General features: G+C 45.9%; 1 protein-coding gene across 1 annotated transcript in view; it reads left to right on the top strand.

Moving 5' to 3' along the window:
- Window positions 1-1,583, top strand: part of LOC122548282 (C-X-C chemokine receptor type 3-like) — a 29,061-nt gene extending 27,478 nt beyond the window's left edge. Inside the window, exon 3 of the mRNA XM_043686810.1 lies at window positions 1,573-1,583. The gene's annotated coding sequence lies outside the window, so the exon portion shown is untranslated. The remainder of the gene's footprint in view (window positions 1-1,572) is intronic.
- The last annotated feature ends 6,272 nt before the right edge of the window (window positions 1,584-7,855 follow it).

Here is a 7,855-nt window from a genome sequence, read left to right as displayed (position 1 = left end):
CACATCCCTGGGCACTATGGGACAATTTACCGCGGCCAATCCATCCAAACCTGCACATCTTGGGATGATGGGAGGAAACCCACACAGACACGGGGAGAATGTGCAAACTCCACACAGACAGTTGCCCCAGGCTGGAATCGAACCCGGGTCCCTGGTGCTGTGAGGCAGCAGTGCTAACCACTGAGCCACCGTGCTTAACACTGGGTTCTGAGAAAGGGTCACCAGGACCCGAAAGGTTAACTCTGATTTCTCTCCACAGGTGCTGCCAGACCCGCTGAGCTTTTCCAACAGTATCTGGTTTAGTTTCAGATTTTCAGCAGAGTTTGAGGAGAAACGTCTTCAGCCAGAGAGTGGTGGGTGTGTGGAATGCTCTGCCCCAGAAGGCAGTGGAGGCCTAGTCTCTGGATACTTTCAAGAGATGGATAGAGCTCTTAGAGATAGTGGAATCAAGGGCTATGGGGATAAGGCAGGAACTGGTTGAGGATGATCAGCCATGGTCATAATGATCATGCTGGCTCGAAGGGCAGAATGGCCAGCTCCCGCACCTATTGTCTATTGTCACTCGTGGTTTTATATCGACCACTTTATCCTCCTGCAGCATTACGTTAAGGGACTGGTGGATGTGCGCGTTGTGCCTGCACTATCTCCCAGGGTTCCTGCCTGGGGATCGCAGAGAAATGAACAGAGTCTTTAAGCAACTTGCTGCAGACGGGGTCTGGAATCTCCCAGCAGAGGCGGGAAGTGAAACACATACACAGATCACTGTTAATCCGGTATGTAAGGGTCTCAAGGGCAAAACCCACACACATATTCACACCTTCTGCTGAGAGTGGAGGTACACAGGAAAAATGGGCACCACACATGATCAAGATCAGCTTTTTTTAAAAGGGTTTTGAAACTGTAACTTCCTGTTGTTGTTTTCATGAAAACTATCTGTTTCCATCCCATTTTTAGCTCAAAATTGCAGTAGAGCTCAGAATCGAGAGAGTGTATCCTCAGCACTAGCTGATAACATCCTCTGGTGACAGACCTACTGTACTGCAGCAGAAGCTCCCTCACACAGGGAGCACAGACAGTGCGGCGCTCCCTCAGCACTGACCCTCCGAAGGTGCGGCACTTCCTCAGCACTGACCCTCCGACAGTGCGGCACTCCCTCAGCACTGACTCCCCAACAGTGCAGGACTCCCTCACTCCTGACCCTCCCACAATGCCGTGTTCCCTCAGCACTGACCCTCCCCCAATCTGTTATGGACTAGGATAGACCACTCAAAACATTGTTAAGCACGCAGCCCTAGACCATAACTTTGCAATTTGATTGCTAAATGTACAGTGAAAATTACCCAGAGTAAAATAGCTCAGTTTACTACTAGGTTTTAAAACAGACCAAAATATTATTCACAAAATTACACAATGAGACACAAAGAATAGAATAAGGAACACCTACAGAACTGTGTCTATCCAACTAGACTTAATTATACTGTTCTGAATATACACAACATTCCCAATAGGTAAACTCCCTTTAAAACCCAGTACAAATGGAACACATGCTTACAGGTTGAAGTTGATGGGCAGAAGAGAGAGAGAGAGAGTTTCCACACAACTCCATGTTGAACATCTTACCAGGTCAGACTGAACTAAATTGCTCAGCTCAGCTAGAGAGCTGACCATTCCCCTTTCTTTATACAGGTCACTTCTAAAACATGACCGCTTTGGCCTGAAGTCTCATCTGTTCACATAAAAAACAAAAGGCCTCTCAAAATCCTTTTCATCTCTGTACCAAACCAACTGATCGGAGCCCGGCCTGGTTTATTGCCCCTCTGATAAAAATCAAGGACAGAGTCTCCTTGAGCCAAGGAACGGCGTTTAGTCAAAAAAGGGACCAGTGTGACACCTTCCCGCTTAAAACAAAATGAACCATCAATACGAAAACTCTTGAAAACCCAGTTAGTAGTCTAAACGGTAACTAAGTGCCGTACTAAGTTGCAGAAATGTTGTGTAATGGGATTGCCCCTGGACATTGAGTCAACAAATCCATTATTGTTAATAAATACTTATTCCCACTTTTTGTTTGAGGTAATCAATCAAGACTCTTGTGAAAGGTTCCTCAAATGCAGGAACTTTTCGACACAGCCGTGGAATTGGATGTGCATCAGTCTTTGTAAAGGCATTGACTTTGTGATAGTCCACACACATAACCATTGGGTACCATCTGGCTTTGGCGCCACGGCTATGGGTGAGCTCCAGTCACTGTAACTCACTTTGATTATGCCATCTTGGCGTGTGTGCTCTTTCTCCTTCTGAAACTGTGCCAACTTTAGAGAGTTATGCCTATAAGGATGTTGCTTAATCAGAACAGCATCTCCTACATCTACATCTTGCACAATTAGGTTAGTACTTCCCAGTTTATTTCCACATATCTCCCCGTATGATAGTAATAACTCCTTCAGGTCATTTCGATTTTCTTGTGGAAGGTAACTCAATAATTTATCCCAATTTTTGACAACTTCCTCATTGTCCAATCTGATTTGAGGAATGTCCAATTCAGAATCCTCTGAACGTGGTCCTTCCCTCTGTGCTGTAATCATTATCACCTCCTCCTCTTGCTTTCCTTCCCTAACAAAATACCTTTTGAGCATAGTCACATGACACACTCTGTGAGATTTCTTCCTGTTTGGAGTCCTTATCAAGTCGTTCACCTCACTCAATTTTCTCTCGATCTGATACTGTCCACTAAACCTTGCTTTTAAACGCTGACCTGTTACTGGAAGTAACACCAATACCTTCTCCCCCATTGCAAAATGGTGAATTTGTGACTTCCTGTTCCATTGTATGTTGTGATACTTTTAAATGCTGTCTAGCCAACTCTCCAGCTCTATTTAATCGTTCTCTAAAATTTGACACATCGTCCAAATGGGTGGTCTCTGAATTCTGACTCATCGATTTCTCGTTAATCAATTTTAATGGTCCTCCTACTTCATGCCCAGACATTAATTCAAATGGACTAAATTTGGTCGATTCATTCAGTGTATCTCTGATCGCAAAGACTACAAACGGAACTCCCTTATCCCAAACATCTGGATAATCCTGACCATAAGTCCCGCGACATGGTCTTTAGTGTTTGACGCTATCTCTCTAGTGCTCCCTGCGATCCTGGATGGTACGCAGTAGATTCGAATTGCTTTATTCCCAAATTATTCACAACCTCCTTGAATAGTTTGATGTGAAGTTTGATCCTTGATCTGACTGGATCTCTATCGGCAGTAAAACACCAATCCAGTAAAACATTTAAGTAGTTCTTCCACAACCCTTTTAGCGGAGATGTTGTGTGATGGGATTGCCCCTGGACATTGAGTCAACAAATCCATTATTGTTAATAAATACTTATTCCCACTTTTTGTTTGAGGTAATCAATCAAGACTCTTGTGATAGGTTCCTCAAATGCTGGAATAGGTATTAAAGGTGCAGGTTTTATTGCTGCCTGTGGTTTTCCAATTAGTTGACATTCATGACACATCTGGCAAAATTCAACTACATCCTTATGTAGTCCAGGCCGATAAAAATGTCTTTGTATTTTAGCCTGTGTTTTCCTCACCCCTAAATGACCTCCAAGTGGTAGCTCATGCACCACTCGCAGCGCCTCCTTTCTATATCCTATTGGCAAAACAATTTGATGAATCTCTGCCCATTTCTCATCTACATTTCCTCATTAAGACATCATTTGTTAAGTAATAACACACAGAATGCATTAACTTTCTTTCTCAGTGAATGCCTTTTGATATCACTGTTTCAACACCTCGTCTTTCTGCTGTAATTCCATCAGTTTAGCAGAGCTAAAGGTACTGGCATGCTTACCTATTTGCTCCTGCACTATCCCACTTATCCGATCGAAGCAAGTTTAGGATAACCCTGTGTCAGCTTCCTTATCTGTACCTTTTGATCTTTCCTGTTTCAGCTTGTGCCTCTGTGATCTTGTAATCACATAATCAGGGAAAATTCCTGGATAAACATTCTCCATGTTTTCAGTTGCCTGCCTATCCACTGGCTTTTCAACTAGAGTAGGCAGCACGCCTACTGGTGAGTCAGCTGTATCATTTGCAAGGACAGATTGTATTCCTGGAGCTGAGAGTTTGTCCAGTGCCCCTACCTACAACTCCTCCACTCTTCTCTGGACTCTCTCGCCTCACTTTACATAACCGAGCACTTTTTAATCTCACCGTGAATTCCTGTTACCAGGCACCTTTTCTGGCAATAGTCCCTCAGGAGTACATATCTCCTCATCCTTCAGCATCACAGACTGAGAGGATCCTGTGTCCCTTAATACTGTAACCTCCTTACCTTCTGCTCCTGGCCTATGTGAATAAACTTTACCCCCGCATGTATATTTTTTAAGCAGTCTGACACCTCCTCCTTAACCAACCTCTGATCATCTTGTACACTCTGAGCCAGCTGTCTAACTTCCCTTGTGCTTTTTGTGACTAGTCCAACAAAATTCCCAGGCTTATCCGGTTTTCCAACACTGCGATATTGTGTGGCCCACTTTATTACAATGGAGCTTTTTAATTTCTTTGTCCACCTCAAGGGTTTCTTTATTACCCTGTGGTAAGTTCTCCTTATGATCTTCACCGAGATCTACCTTTTCCTTTCCGCGTGAGGATGTCTCTTTGCTCCAATATCTATCCCTCATGGATTCTGGAAGGCAATACCGGGTTTTATGGACCAGCTCATAATCATCAGCCCCTCCAGCTGCTAACCCTGCTGTTTTAACCCTCTGCTCTTCCACATGAGTTCACATTACTTCCTCACTGAGACTTCTCTCAATCTTCATCTCCAGCCTTTTAAGCTGACTTTCCTTTTTAAGTGGTAAAAACAATGACTGCAGATGCTGGAAACCAGATTCTGGATCAGTGGTGCTGGAAGAGCACAGCAGTTCAGGCAGCATCCGAGGAGCAGCAAAATCGACGTTTCGGGCAAAGTGTCAGTTTTTGAAGTTCAAAGGCTCTCTCTTTATCTTTCTCTGCACTCTCTTTTCCCCCTCTTTTCTGCTCCTAATCATAACTCAAACTATCTTATTTCTGCTGCCCTTTCCTTATCCCTTGCCTCCAACTCAAGTTGTTTCATTTGCAATTGAATTCTTGCCAAGTCTATAGATTCTGAAGGTTTCTCCGGCAAGTCTAAACGCTGGGCTGCTGCTGTAATTATCTCTCCTTTCCTCACGGAAGCAGGCAGCTCCAATTCCAGCTTCTCTGCTAATCCCTGCAGCTTGGTCTTATTCACTCTTTGCAAAACTTCCAAAGTGACCGCATCCACTTCCAGAAGATTTTTGGCGACTGAAAGAGCCCATTCCTATCCCAAGGTCTGTCTACCGAACGAAACCAACACCTGAAATACAGACACAAGCACCTACCACTCGCTGTTTAAAATCCCCCAACCTGTTATGGACTAGGCCAGACCACTCAAAACATTCTTAACCTGGCAGCCTTAGACCTAACTTTGCAATCTGCTCCGGTAAGTGCACAGTGAAAATTACCCGGACTAAAATAGTTAGGTTGACTAATAGATTTTAAAACAGACGAAAATTTATTCACAAAATTACACAATGAAACACGAAGAATAGAATAAGGAACTCCTACAGACCTCAGTCTATCCAAGCGAGACATAATTATGCTGTTCTGAATATACACAACATTCCCAATAAGTAAACTCCCTTTAAAACCCAGTACAAATGGAACACATGCTTACAGGTTGAAGTTGATGGGCAGAAGAGAGAGAGAGAGTTTCCACACAACTCCCTGTTGAACATCTTACCAGGTCAGACTGAACTAAATTGCTCAGCTCAGCTAGAGAGCTGACCATTCCCCTTTCTTTATACAGGTCACTTCTAAAACATGACCGCTTTGGCCTGAAGTCTCATCTGTTTACATATAAACAAAAGGCCTCTCAAAATCCTTTTCATCTCTGTACCAAACCAGACTGATCGGAGCCCGGCCTGGTTTATTGCCCCTCTGAAAAAATCAAGGACAGAGTCACCTTGAGCCAAGGAACGGCCCTTTAAAAAAAAGATGAGCTTTGTGACACAATGCCGTGGTCACTCAGCACTGACCTTCCCATAATGCCGTGCTCACTCAGCACTGAACTTCCCACAATGCCGTGCTCCCTTAGCACTGACCCTCCCACAATGCCGTGGTCACTCAGCACTGACCTTCCCACAATGCCATGCTCCCTCAGCACTGGCCTTCCCACAATGCCATGCTCCCTCAGCACTGGCCTTCCCACAATGCCGTGCTCACTCAGCACTGACCTTCCCACAATGCTGTGGTCACTCAGCACTGACCTTCCCACAATGCCGTGCTCACTCAGCACTGGCCTTCCCACAATGCCGTGCTCACTCAGCACTGACCCTCCCACAATGCCGTGCTCACTCAGCACTGACCCTCCCACAATGCTGTGCTCCCTCAGCACTGACCCAGGATTAGGAATCACAACGCTGTTTGACTCAGCGACCTATTAAGTCAGCCTCTGAGGCGGCATAGAGCAATGTCTATTCCTGATTCTTGAGATGGCTGGCAACAGACAGTGGCCCTGGGGCTTTTTGTTTGTGGTTAGAATAAAATATAGAACAGTGCCCATGTGTCGGTGAGTGGGCTGTGAATCTGAGTGTGACCACAATCTCAGCTGGGACATCACACATCTGACGGCGTTCAGCTTGCCGAATACTTCGCGAACCTATGTCCAATCTCCATCATCCAATCTCCTCGTGATGTGGAGCGCGAGAGAGTACCTCCATTCTGAAAACGAATGTGCACACTCTGCCCTGAACTCTGGGAGAGTAGAGCAAGAGTGGGCTAATCAGCCCTTCCTCTCCATTCCCCACACCCCACCCCACCCCTCCCCATTCACCTCAATCAATCCCTGTCTCTGAGCGGTCCCTCGTTCTGCCTCACCCGTAAGTCCTATCCAACTGGTAAATCAAACCGATCGACGTTTGAAATGAACAGTTGACCCAATGCCTTTTGTGGGAGAGATTTCCCAATTACTGTCAGTTCTGAGGGAACGGGAGGGTCAGTAGGGTGGAATGAGCTGCCAGAGGAAATGATGGTGGCTGGTCCAATTAAACGGCAACTGAATGGGTGTATGAGTAGGAAGGGCTCTGGGCCAAATGCTGACAAATGGGAATAGATTAGGTTAGGATATCTGGGTTGGCATGGATGTGTTGGGCCGAAGGGTCTGTTTCCGTGCAGCACATCTCTACGACTCTAATCAAGGAATGAAAAGTTTGGACTTGCAGCAGAGAAGACAGAGCCACACTTGGAAATGTCTTCCCTCTGTTCCGTCCTGAATTACTGTTGGAGCCCAAGCCTCCCGTATAACTTGTGGGATCTTTCCTTGTAATTCCAGATCTGGCGTCAATCTAGACTGCACTCCCTCGCAGGGTGACGTCTCCTTCCTGAGGTAAATGACACCGAATCACTCCCGGGGAAGGGGGCCATTAACAATGAGGGTGGGGGAAGGGGGGGGGGAGTGTCTGTGCTACTGCAGCACCCGCCCTCTACCCTCCAACATTGTGGTCCTTGAGATAGGTGTTTTTGATGCTGGGCTTTGCAGAGTTCTGCTCTGAACAGTGAACAAAGGGGGGAGTGCACAGCATTGGGATCAAAGACCACTGCGCTACTGAATGTGAACTCTGTGTCCAGTTCCGGTCGCCCTGTCACAGGAAGGATATTGTTAAACTGGAGAGGTTTCGGAAAAGATTGACCAGGGTGTGCCAGGATTGGAAGGTTTGAGATATCAAAATGGGCTGGTACGTTTTTCACCAGAGCGTAGAAGATTGAGGGTGGGGGGCGGGGGGTTGAGTGGC

The sequence above is a fragment of the Chiloscyllium plagiosum genome, unplaced genomic scaffold (genome assembly GCF_004010195.1).
Source record: "Chiloscyllium plagiosum isolate BGI_BamShark_2017 unplaced genomic scaffold, ASM401019v2 scaf_11846, whole genome shotgun sequence".
Taxonomy (NCBI): Eukaryota; Metazoa; Chordata; class Chondrichthyes; order Orectolobiformes; family Hemiscylliidae; genus Chiloscyllium; species Chiloscyllium plagiosum.
The sequence above is the reverse complement of the archived record's forward strand: the minus strand, read 5'-3'. Positions and strand labels throughout refer to the sequence as shown.